This window comes from Bos taurus, chromosome 14 (assembly GCF_002263795.3).
Source record: "Bos taurus isolate L1 Dominette 01449 registration number 42190680 breed Hereford chromosome 14, ARS-UCD2.0, whole genome shotgun sequence".
In the NCBI taxonomy this organism is placed as follows: domain Eukaryota; kingdom Metazoa; phylum Chordata; class Mammalia; order Artiodactyla; family Bovidae; genus Bos; species Bos taurus.
This window is the reverse complement of record NC_037341.1, coordinates 9645385-9658691: the sequence shown is the minus strand read 5'-3', so window position 1 is coordinate 9658691 and position 13307 is coordinate 9645385. Positions and strand designations below refer to the sequence as shown.

The 13307-nt window shown below is 39.6% G+C and overlaps 1 pseudogene; it reads right to left on the bottom strand.

Moving 5' to 3' along the window:
- LOC132342241 (nucleophosmin-like) overlaps nt 1-12949 on the bottom strand; it is a 75975-nt pseudogene extending 63026 nt beyond the window's left edge.
- Nucleotides 12950-13307: the final 358 nt, after the last annotated feature.

Below are 13307 nucleotides of genomic sequence, written 5' to 3'. Positions count from 1 at the left end.
TCTCTGCTCAAGGTTTTACTTTTTCAGATGTTGGGACAGTGTTTGCACAAGGTCCCAAAGTTCATGAAAGAGAAGGTATGTGACTCTTAAGAGTGGAATCATGCTGCAGGAAAAGATGTGAACAATGGAAAAGATAGAGTTGGGATTTTTAAGATGTATAAAAGCTGGACCTCATTATTCAGAATAGCCGTGGCTTATACAGACTCTGTCACAGGAATGGAAAATCCTGAGAGCCCCAGGCTCCTTGACTGGCAAATGGTCCTAGGGTGGACACATTTCATTTTTCAGGTACTTTCTGTACTGAGACAAGTTCATCAAGGTGAATGTTTTCAGTAAAATCTGATCACCATTTTTTATTAGCCTAGCAAACTTGGGCAAGTAACTAAAGCTCTATAAACCTGTTTTCTCATCTGTAAAATCGGCCAATAGCACCTACCTTAAAGAGTTGCTGTATGTGATTATATAAGCATCCTTATGTCATCTATGTCTAATTAGCTTTACAGAGTTTGAAATCTTACAGAGTTTGCTCTCTGACATCAAAAAATGAAATCAGCTATCAAAAGAATATCCTGGGGAAAAAAAATCCTGAAATTTGTATTCCTAGACAACATAGATATAATTAACCTGTGGGTCAAAGAAGAATTCACAGGAGAAACTAAAAAACACTTTTTGTCAAATGAATGATAATGCTAGCAAGATATATCAACATTTATACAAAGTAGCTAATCAGTGGTTAAAGAAAAACTGTTAACTTTAAATGTTTATATTCAAATAGTAGAAAGGTTTGAAAAATCAATGTATTTTTCTTAACTGTATCAATATAATATTTCGTTTATAATGTTGTGCTGTAAAATTTTACCCTTGGGGAGAAGTAGATAAAGCGTACAAGGATTCTTCTGTCCTATTTCTTGAAACTATGTATGAATGATCTCCAAATACAATATTTAATTAAAAAAAGGCAAAGGGTAAGACTTGGCAAGCTATGGACCACGGGCCAAACCCCATTCACTTTGTGAATAACCCACAAACTAAGAATGTTTTTAATATTTCTTAAGAGTTGTTTAAGAAACAAGAATAGACAGAGACCATATGTGGCTGTCTAAGCCTAACATGTTTACTAACTGGTCTTTCCAGAAAGCATTTGCTAACCTTTGATCTAGGCAGTTTCTGTTCTTTTCTGAAGTGTAAACTTCCTACAATCCACCCCTTCACAAATTAAAAAATAAAACCTCTGCACAAAAAGCAATAACAGTCACTTTATGACTTTTAAAGGGAAACAAAAGTGGGCAAATTGTGGACGAGAGTTGAAACTTATGAGTGACTCACACTGGGCTGTTTTCCAGTGTATTTTTATTTATTTTTGTTTGATGAGTGAGTCCCTGTTGCAAGTTGTATGGCAATGTTAACCAAGACTTAGGTAAAAACTGTCACCTGTTTCAGTTAGACATCTGATTAGGTGTAAACTTTCATTTTTTAAAAAAAACTTTTTATTAGCGCATATTGCTTTAAAACATTGTGTTAGTTTCTGCTACACAGCAAAGTGAATCGGCAGCCCATATACATATGTCCCCTCCCCTTTTTTGAATTTCTTTTCCGTGTAGGCCATCACAGAGCACTGAGTAGAGTACCCTCATTAGTTATCTATTTTATACATAATATCAATAGCGGTATATATGTCAATCCCAATTAGACTTTCTTTCTGCCTAGGGAAACCAGAAAAAAGGAGATCCTGTAGGCCAGAAGGTGAGGTGAAAAATTAAAGTGAGAAAACTGGAAAGGAAATCACTGTTTTCCCCAAAGTTTAGAAGATTTTTAATAGTAGCTTTTTCTTAAATAAATACTTCTTGATTTGATTTACCTTTTGGTTAATTTCCAGAGCCATGTCAAAATTGTTTTGGTCAATTTTGTCTAGTTTTACTGTTCATTTTTGGAGACAGGATTTGCTAATAAGCCCTGGTCTCAGCCATTCCAGAACATTTAACCATAGAAAGAAAAAATCTTTGGGGGAAGAATTTAAAGTAAAGATATCCTTACTTGCTACCAAAGTGAAGACAAGGTACTAAAGATAGCATTAACATATTATTATGTTGGATTGTTTTCGAAAGAGAAAAAAAATTAGACAATTTGATTCAGGAACACAGGGGAAAACAGTGCTTGAGAGAATGTCATTATGCAACTTGAAGAAAGGAGGCCATCAAACTGAGCATTTAATGAATGATTTTAGAGTCTAAGCAATGAAAGTAATTAATGTAAAGGAAATGCATCTTTGGATTTCAGCACATTGATTTTTGTGATCCCCCTGAGTTCTTTCAGATCTGTTGACTGGTTTTGTGCACCAACAGTTCCTGATTAAAAAGGGCTAAATGGTTCAAGTGGAAATTGCACATTTAAAACCGTCTATATAACTTCTGTCTATTTTCATCGTGTTCATCTTGCTCTTTGATCGTGTAAGGTGGAAAGGTACTAATGAACTCATGTGCAATGAAAAATTATGCTTAGAATGAATTGGTTACGAACCAGGAATTTATGAGGGCAAACAAAGAACTGTGGTTCTTTAATTTTGAATTATGACTGTGGGGAAAAGACTGAGCATTGCAGAGATCCACTTACTCTTTCATTCATGTAGCAAATGTTTATTAAGCTCTTACGAAGAGCCATGAACAACTGGGGATAGAGTGGAGGGTAAAAAAGACAGAATTCCCTGCATTCTTGGATTTGATATTTTCATAGGGCAAGGCAGTAAATTATATCATATGCTGGAGAGTATCAGTTTTATGGTCAAACATCCTAAAGGAAATCGACCCTGAACATTCATTGGAAGGACTGATGCTGAAGCTAAAGCTCTCATATTTCAGCCACCTGATGCAAAGAGCTGACTCATTGGAAAAGACCCCGATGCTGGGAAAGGCTGAGGGCAGGAGGAGAAGGGGGTGACAGAGGATGAGATGCTTGGATGGCATCACCAACTCAATGGACATGGGTCTGAGCAAACTCAGGGAGATAGTGAAGGACAGGGAAGCCCTGGCGTGCTGCAGTCCATGGGATTGCAAAGAGTCACATGACTGAGCAATTGAACAACAGCAGCAAACTGAATAGGAGATGGGGAAGGGAGAATGGTGGGGAATGTTGCAATTTTAAATAAAGTGGACATGGTCGATCTCACCAGGTGATAATGTTTGAGCCAAGACTTGAAGAGAAAGCATGCCAGGTGAGCATCAAGGGTAAGGACCTTCCAGGTAGACAGGCCAGTGCACAAAGGAAGATGATTCGGCACATTCAGTGATGATAGCTACGTAGGGCAAGAGTAGAATGAACAAGGGAAAGGGAAGAGGCGGTGAGTGGAAGGATGACAGAAAGCCGGATTACGTAGGACTTTGCAGGTTACCTCAAGATCTTAGGTTTTTACTGAATATAAAATGGAAAGCCTTGGACAGAGAAGTAACTGGGTCTCTTATAGATTCAGAAAGCTCATTAAACCGGTGGCTCAGACAGCAAAGAATCTGCCTGCAATGCAGGAGACCAGGGTTCGATCCCTGGGTTAGGAAGATTCCTTGGAGAAGGAAAAGGCTACCCACTCCAGTATTCTTGCCTGGGAAATCCCATGGACAGAGGAGCCTGGAGGGCGACAGTCCATGGGGGTTGCAAAGACTCTGACACAACTGAGCAACTTTCACTACACTATTAATGTGTTAGGAAAAAGTCGAGGACTTTGAGTAGACTGAGCAATGAATTGATATCATTGTATGGCATTCTGTAAGTTTTTTGTTCACTCAGATTTTATCCCTGATAGTAAATCCACAGGATCAAGTCCAAGCTTGTGAGCCTGACATTCAAGGCTCATTTCAACACTGCCCCTCCCACTGCTTTCCAGGCTCATCACTTCTGCAGCTGCTTCCTCATCATTGCATCTCACTGCCCTGCATCCCAGACGCATTGTGGGGTTTGGACAAGTAAATGGTGCCGTTTGAGGATGCTTTTCTGTCCACCTCGAGTGCCCTCATCTGTCTCTGGAATTCCAATTTCTTCCGGTTAGCATAACACATTCCATTTTATTGCACTCATTCATATTCCTGTATGTCTCCCCTCCCTAGCAACAATATTCAGTACATAAGAGGCATTCTATATTATATATACTGCATTATATTGGATTCAGTAAGGACAATTCTCACTACTTGATTCAAGTTAAGGCGATATTTACATTTATGCTAAGACTAATGTCAAAAAGGAATAAGGCAGTTTATAAGCAAAAATTTGTATTTCAAAAGAATTAAAGAAGTGATAAATCTTGAAGAACTTTACTGAGAGTTCAGTGAGGTACTAGGGAATAAATGCAAAAACCTAGGCAAGCATATCTTTCCTTCGATATCTTATTACTACCTGATATTTTATTACATATTTGTTTGTATTTTTTAAATCTCTTTCCAGGATGGAATCTCTATAGAGTGGAGACTTTGTCTTTGGCACCACCATGCTTACGTTTCCTAAAGGTAATTGACATATTTGTTAAATGAATGAATGATCTCTTTAAGTGAACAATAAGCTTTGATATGAATACCATATTCATAGTGAAGAATTCTTTTTTGCTTCTGATGAAAGGACCGCTATCAAATTTTTCTATTTGATAAATAGATGATCTTGATAAAAAGATGAACTTTTGACTTATTTAATCCCTTGAAGGAATTTATGTCACTTAATTTCACGAAGTCTTACCTAGAGACCATTTGTGATGATAACAATGTCTTTAGGAACTGATATATGAAATTTCAGAAGTGTTCTTCAGGAAATTATTTCTCAAGTGATCCAATATTAAAAGTCAGTATAGTGGCTCTTAATGTAAATTATTACCCTTTCATTCTATATAATATTATTAATTTTAATTAACATTAACTTTTAATTCTATAGAAAACTGAAATAATGTAGCTCATATGTAGGCTTCTGGTGATATAACTTGGGAAAAATAAAATCTAGAGCCATGTATTAATGGGAAAGACATTAAACCTTTATTTTCTTTCTTTGAAAAGATAAATAGCAACTCAAAACTAGTCACTGGTGTCCTTTCCTCTTTTGACAATCTTTGATTATTATTTTTAGGCTGTAGAGCCAGTTTCCTGGATAACAGTTAATTTTCTGGCCCCATATACCCATTTTATTTGTCCTTTTTCTACTAATCTTTGAGGCTTTAACCCAAGGTGATACATTGGGTTAAAAAGTGGAGGTGATGGAATTCCAGTTGAGTTATTTCAAATCCTGAAAGATGATGCTGTGAAAGTTCTGCACTCAATATGCCAGCAAATTTGGAAAACTCAGCAGTGGCCACAGGACTGGAAAAGGTCAGTTTTCATTCCAATCCCAAAGAAAGGCAATGCCAAAGAATGCTCAATCTACTGCACAATTGCACTCATCTCACACGCTAGTAAAGTCATGCTCAAAATTCTCCAAGCCAGACTTCAGCAACACATGAACCGTGAACTTCCAGTTGTTCAAGCTGGTTTTAGAAAAGGCAGAGGAACCAGAGACCAAATTGCCAACATCTGCTGGATCATGGGAAAAGCAAGAGCGTTCCAGAAAAACATCTATTTCTGCTTTATTGACTATGCCAAAGCCTTTGACTGTTTGAATCACAATAAACTGTGGAAAATTCTGAAAGAGTTGGGAATACCAGACCACCTGACCTGCCTCTTGAGAAACCTATATGCAGGTCAGGAAGCAACAGTTAGAACTGGACATGGAACAACAGACTGGTTCCAAATAGGAAAAGGAGTGCGTCAAGGCTGAATATTGTCACCCTGCTTATTTAACTTATATGCAGAGTACATTATGCAAAATTCTGGGCTGGAAAAAGCACAGGCTGGAATCAAGATTGCCGGGAGAAATATCAATAACCTCAGACATGCAGATGACATCACCCTTATGGCAGAAAGTGAAGAGGAACTAAAAGCCTCTTGATGAAGGTGAAAGAGGAGAGTGAAAAAGTTGGCTTAAAACTCAACATTCATAAAATGAAGATCATGGCATCCGGTCCCATCACTTCATGGGAAATAGATGGGAAAACAGTGGAAACAGTGGCAGACTTTAATTTTTTGGGCTCCCAAATCACTGCAGATGGTGACTGCAGCCATGAAATTAAAAGACGCTTAATCCTCGGAAGAAAAGTTATGACCAACCTAGATAGCATATTGAAGTAGAGACATTACTTTTCCAACAAAGTTCCATCTAGTCAAGGCTATGGTTTTTCCAGTGGTCATGTATGGATGTGAGAGTTGGACTGTGAAGAAGGCTGAGCACTGAAGAATTGATGCTTTTGAACTGTGGTGTTGGAGAAGACTCTTGAGAGTCCCTTGGACTGCAAGGAGATCCAACCAGTGCATTCTGAAGGAAATCAGCCCTGGGATTTCTTTGGAAGGAATGATGCTAAAGCTGAAACTCCAGTACTTTGGCCAACGCATGCGGAGAGTTGACTGATTGGAAAAGACTCTGATGCTGGGAGGGATTGGGGGCAGGAGGAGAAGGGGACGACAGAGGATGAGATGGCTGGATGGCATCACTGACTCGATGGACGTGAGTCTCAGTGAACTCTGGGAGTTGGTGTTGGACAGGGAGGCCTGGCGTGCTGCGATTCATGGGGTCGCAAAGAGTCGGACACGACTGAGTGACTGAACTGAACTGCCTGAACTGATCATGTCATATATATATATATATATTCAGATAAACACATACATATAGAATGTGGAAAACACACGCACACATATATACACATATGTGCACACACACATGTGTGTGTATAGAATTGTCTTTTTCTATCATGGTCCTCAGATGGTCTTTTGAACTGGAGATGTATCTTGGTTCAGGAGAAGGTAGTTCTCTTGATTCTGCCACTGGAGTGGAATTTTATTGTTCTTGCTCATCAAAATATTATACTTTTGAGAACAATACTCTGATTTTACATTGTAAAAACCACTACGTTTTTGGTCCACGTTCACAAGGTGAATAAAGCTGATTGCACCTGCTTTCACTCCACTTGACTCCCCGACCTGCTCTCACCCCTAGATTCCAGGTTAACAGGCTATGCTGCCAATGCGTTCAATGCCTCATCCACAGAGTAGGTTCCAGGGGGTAGAGAAGCGACCCCAGTGGGGGCATTTACTGTTCCCTAGGCTCAGTTCTCTGATTTCTGTCAGCATGTTCAGGGGGGTGAATGGTCTCTTCCTCTGGATCAGATGCTGCAGTAATCGTAACCTGGAATCACCAGGCAGAACCCACTGATGCGTCCCGCCCAGAAAGACCAGAACAAAGTAGCGGAGCCTTGTGACATCATCTGGGCCCTGAACCATGGCTCATCTAAAGCTAGATCTATTCCTGGATGCTGTGCATTACATGAACATCCACTCTCCTTCTCATTTAGTTTGTGTCAGGTTTTCTGCTCCTGGCTACTGAAAGAGTCCTCACTCTTCATTATATAGCCAGTAACCAGCTTCAGTGCTGGAGACCCATCAGGTGACCTTCCCATATCCCTTCTCAGTTTTCCCCTCTACGAAATGAGAATATTAATTCTTATCCAAAGCTGGTGGGAATTCCACGTCTGTCCAGTGGTTAGGACTCTGTGCTTTACTGCCAAGTGTGTGCTTGTGTGCTAAGTCACTTCAGTCATGTCTGACTCTGCAGCCCTAGGGACTGTATTCCACCAGGCTCCTCTGTCCATGGATTCTCCAGGCAAGCATACTGGAGTGGGTAGCCATGCCTTCCTCTAGGGGATCTTGCCAACCCAAGGATTGAACCTGCATCTCTTATGTCTCTTTGCAGTGGCAGGCAGGTTCTTTACCACTGGGGCCACTTGGGAAGCCTCTCACAGCCAAAGGCCAGGGTTAAACCCCTGGTCACTTACTAAGATCCTGCAAACTGGACAGTGTAGACAAAAAAAAAGGTGGTAAAGTTTTGTAGAAAAGTATTTGAATAGACTGTGAACTGATATGTAAATTAAGGGTGGTACCTAAATGCTCCTGGCCAACATGCATTCTTTTGAATATTTAATTTTGCTAATGGTTTGCTATTCTCTCATTTGAAATACAATCTATGAAACCTATCATTATATTGTTTTCAATTATATGCCAGAAACTTCTCAGGTTAGGGATCCACAAACAAAAGAAATGGTCACCTTCATCAGCTTCCTCTCTTCTATGAGAAATTTGAGGAGAGGGAGCAGAAATGTCTATTACATCAGAGACTTTGTTGACTGTCCCATAATAAGTTCATATAACTTTGAGAGATATATGTAGGAGAAAGCAATTGCTTCTGACTTTGTTGTGGGATGGAATAAAAAATAAAGAAAGATTCATTAGGAGAGCAAAATTACCTCTTTTGCAAAAACGTTTATGTGTCACGTACTTATCATGTCTTGTCTTATTTACTATCTCATTTAATTATAAAAAGTCTATGAGATCCCTATTTTATCGATGAGAGAATTGAAGCTATCAAAGTTTGAATGATGTTTTATAGCTAATTCGTGATCGAATCAGTATGTAAACTCACGTCTGAGCTGAGAATTTATACTCTATGACTTGCCTTGAATGCTCAGGAGGAAATGGGAATTCAGAGGAGGAGAAAGGGGCAGTCTAGGGAAAATGACCATGAGCAATCCTTGCACTCTGTGGGGCGGGGGCGGGAGGAGGTCCTTCATCAGCACGGGTGCAACTTTGGCAGCTTCTGCACCAACAAGACACAGCCCTGGGTGTTAGAGAGGTGAATTTTGGGCCACGGGACAGTGGAATATGAGTGATTCTACTATTTACTGGAGATTTACAGTGCAGGCATGTCTGTAATTTACAGAGTGCCTAGAGTTCCAGCAGGCTTCCCTAGTGGCTCAGACGGAAAAGAATCCACCTGTAATGTGGGAGACCTGGGTTCGATCCCTGTAACTAAGATCCCACAGTGTGATGAAAAAAAAGAATAGATTGAAGTATAAAATAAACATTCAATAGAGAGGATCAACAGGCTTCCCTGGTGGCTCAGATGTTAAAGAATCTGCCTACAGTGCAGAAAACCTGGGTTCGATCCATGGGTTGGGAAGATCCCCTGGAGGAGGGCAGGGCACCCTACTCCAGTATTCTTACCTGGAGAATCCCCATGGACAGAGAAGCCTGTCCATGGGCTACAATCCATGGGGTTGCAAAGAGTCAGACACGACTGAGCATGCACTCTCTCAAGAGAGTTCAAAGGGATCTGAGAGTAGGCAGATAATTCCTTAATGGAGATAACATTTCCCAACTATCAGCCATTTCTGCATCACCTGCAGGATGTTTATGATAGATACACAAAATACTATTATTTAATGTTTTTCTTTTAACAGATACTTTTTACTCTAAAAATTTCACATGGAAAAAAAAATCAATTGCCATCTTAAATGGAAAATAAGAATCACTTACGATAAATGAAACGCAAACTTAAAAATAATTTAATGCATAAAACAAACACAACACAACAAATGGATGATGATGCTTTTAAATTCTATTAGATTCGGTTACCATCCAGAGTCTCAGCCAGTTGTCTATTATCGTTTGGCTAATCACCACATTAAGCCTAAATTTGTCTCCTCAGAACTTCAGCATGCCTGTTCTTGGTCTGGTTTCCAGAAGAACAGAGGAAAGATCTAGTCCTTTTACTTTATGATGACTCAGCTACTATTATTTGCCCCTCTGCAGGGTAAATAAGATATTTCTTTTTTCTTACAGAGAAAATGCTTTTTTTCCCTCACTATATTACCTCCTTATATCAGAATTTTTTCTTTTTTGTAAGGAAAAATTTTGTGAAGTATCTGTTACTTGGTACTAATATATACAATAGAATTTAAAATATATTTTTCTAATCTTTTATGCAACATTCCAAGATATACCTCAACATGCTCATTTTACAGATAAGAAAATTAAGCTATTAGTGCATCTGCATTTAACTAATTTGTCCCAAATCTCACAGCTGATAACAGTGGCAAAGCCGGGATTCCACCTCAAAGCTACTTACAAAGCTTGGAGAACTCGTACCATTTCTCGTGTTAATTGGCCATGGAATTAAAAGCCAGAGTAAGATGGAGTTGTCTAATGACACAGAAATAAGGATTTAAGGTGATTTAAACTTGTAATTACCTAAATAGAGATAGCCTTAACCTGAAAAGTAAAAGTGTTAGTAGCTCAGTTGTTTGACTCTTTGTGACCCTACAGACTGTAGCCTGCCAGGCTCCTCTGTCCATGGGATTCTCCAGGCAAGAATACTGGAGTAGGTAGCCATTCTTCACCAGGGGATCTTCCTGACCCAGGGATGGAACCTGGGTCTCCTAGATACCAGGTCGATTCTTTCTTCCAGGAAAGCCCTGCCTTAACCTAGTGGTGCGTTAATATAATCTAAAGAGTTTTATTTTAAGCCTCATCTTGATATTTAAGAGAGTAACTGAAAGGACCCAACGTGAAAGCTCTTATTATTTCCCAATTCCTCTAAATGTTCTACAAACGCCACTTTAAAAGGAAGCTGAAATCTGGAAGTAAACAAAAACAAATATTAGACACTCTGAAAGTTGGTGTGATCATCAGACGATGCACCATGATGGTGCCTGGATCCTCCTGGGGGCTGCACGAGGCACGTGATGGTTAAATTATGTCACCTGGGCCAGGAGGTGCTCATAGATGTAATGGAACATGCTTTCTCAGCGTGTCTGTGTGCTTCTGATAGAGTCTTTGAATTTGAGGACTCATAAAGCCGATGTCCCTCCCCAGTGTGGGTGGGCACAATCCAATCACCAAGGGTCTTAATTGCAAAACTACATGACCTGGAATAAGTAGCCTTACCTCTTTGGGTGCCGGTTTTCTTTTCAGTCTTAAAATGGAGAAAATAATGCCCACATTCCAAGATTGTTTTGTAGATTGATATATTAAGGCTGAGAAAATATTCAGCTGTTGTATGGAACATATTAAGTGCTTAATGATCAAAAGTTAGTATTGCATAACTGTAATATGCATAGACAATGTATCATAAAATTAGCCTTCAGAGCCCTCACCTCTAACACTATGATTAGCCTCATCTATGCAGGTTATGATTTTCCCGTCTTGCCATCATGAACTCCTTCAAGTCAAAAAAAGGAAAATATTTTCTCTTTTCTAAACCATTGCCATATCTATCAATTCATTCATTTCAATGTGCCAGGCATTCCTCAAAGGACAAAGTATAAATAACAGCCTAGGACTTTTGTGTTCAAGTGATTCCTAAAATAACAGAGGTAGGAAGCCACATATACCAGTTAATGAATAAAGTATGAAAATCATTGTAATTCAGTGCTCCATATTATTATATCTTCTTCTTAACCCTTCAAAATAGGTAAATATGGGTATCAACTCCCATCTGAAGTCTTCTTTGATTTACCTGTGACAAATCATTTTCTGTCTCAGTTGTCACCATCACCTCATTTATTCACTACAATCACAGTATTTAATAACTATTCAACATTAAATAACAGGGTGTTTGAAAGATGGGACCTAGTGTTTTTTTGTTTTTCCCATTTTTAGAGCTTTAAAATTTTAGACAATGCCTTGAATGTTGGGTGATGGATGGATGGAGGGAGGAATAGAAGGAGGAAAGAATGAAGGGAGGGGAGGAAAGAGAAAGGGAAGAATGGAGAAAGGGAGGGATGGATATGTGGATGCATGCATGACACATGGATGCTTGCATGACACATGGATGCATACGTGATAAGGGAAACATAGGGGAGGAAGGCATAAATTCTGGTTGAAAGAAAGACAAAGAGGAAGACTTCGTAATTAGGGACTGTTTGAGTTATATCTACAGGACGAGTTAGATTTCAGAAGAAACACGGAAGTCTGTGTGTGACGATGGGAGGCTGGGCGGGTAAAAACATTCCAGATTGAGGAAGAAGTATAATAAATGCACAGAGGTATGAGATGTGACTATCTATTAATGGGGCAATGAGTGGATCAGGGGTAACAGAGCTGGGATTGGGAGTGGGAGGAGAAAGGCAGAGTGGTGGAGATAAAACAGGTTTCAGACCTTGAAGAGCTTTAGAAGCCCCTCTAATGAATTTGGATCTTCAAACCACAGTGATTCCTCAACAGGTTAACTTGCCCATCTTGCTAAAAGACTAAACCGTGACTGAGGATGTTATTTCCTCAGTTTCAGTTAAGTACTAAGTACTCGATTAAGACTGAGAGCAGGTAGGTGACTCCAGTGCTATTTCCTGGGAGCCTAAATCACAGGGTTTCGGCATCTCTGAATTTAAAGGGAAATTGAAATAGCTTCAATATATGTATTCAGGCTGAAACCACTTTTCCAATTTCCAGGAAGGAACAATTGAAAACACAAATCTCTCTCCTAACAATACTTAGGCTTTGGGATTCTTCCTGCCTTCATTCTGTTGAATGAGACAGAATGTTATGAATAATACCTGACGTGCCCTTATATTATATTTGTAGAGCACTCTCACAAAAATGATCTCATTTGATCTTCATAAAAACCCTGCAAGCTAAGCACTATTATCTTCATTCAGCAGTAAGGCAGGCAGGGAAATAGTAAGGCAGGCGAGTCTTCATGCTCTCACCTCTCTCTTTCTCTGACCCTCCCAGCTGAGGCAATTCTGAGCATCTTCATATGCAGAGAAAAGCCTGCATCAGTCCCCAAAGAGGCAGAAGGTAAAGTGGTATGTTATATGTATTGAAAATCTGCTCTGTCTGATACTTGCCATTATTATTATACAATCCCCATATCACTCCTGCAGGTAAATGAAATTGGGTCTACTTTGTAGAAAAGTACCCTGAAGCGGGGAGAAATTAATTAAGTTGTTCAGGTTGGTCCAGGGCAACATGGAAGGACCAGATCTGAACCTCTATCTTTGGTCTCCAAATGTACACGCCCTTTCTACCACGTCATAGGCCAGGATGTTAGTGTGCTTGGAGCTCATATTGCCGTGTTCAACCACTGATTCATTGGCCTTATGACCTGGGGACTGGCTCTATGACCTTAAGAACTTGTGCTTCACATTTTCTTCTCTAAAATGCAGACTGTATTAACACTTATTCCTAGGAGTTGCAAATAAACTGGGGCAATACATCTTAAAGAGGTTAAACAGTCCCTAGCACAGAATCCATATGCCAATAGTAAGCATTGTCTACACTTATCAAGCATCTTACGGATCTTGAATAGATTGCCTTACCCAGACCTACACTTGAGCCACTGATTCCACAAGGATTAACTTCTCTGGTGCTAGGGTACAGATATCAGCTAGACTTGACACAAGATTCTCTGGAATAAGTTGGCCT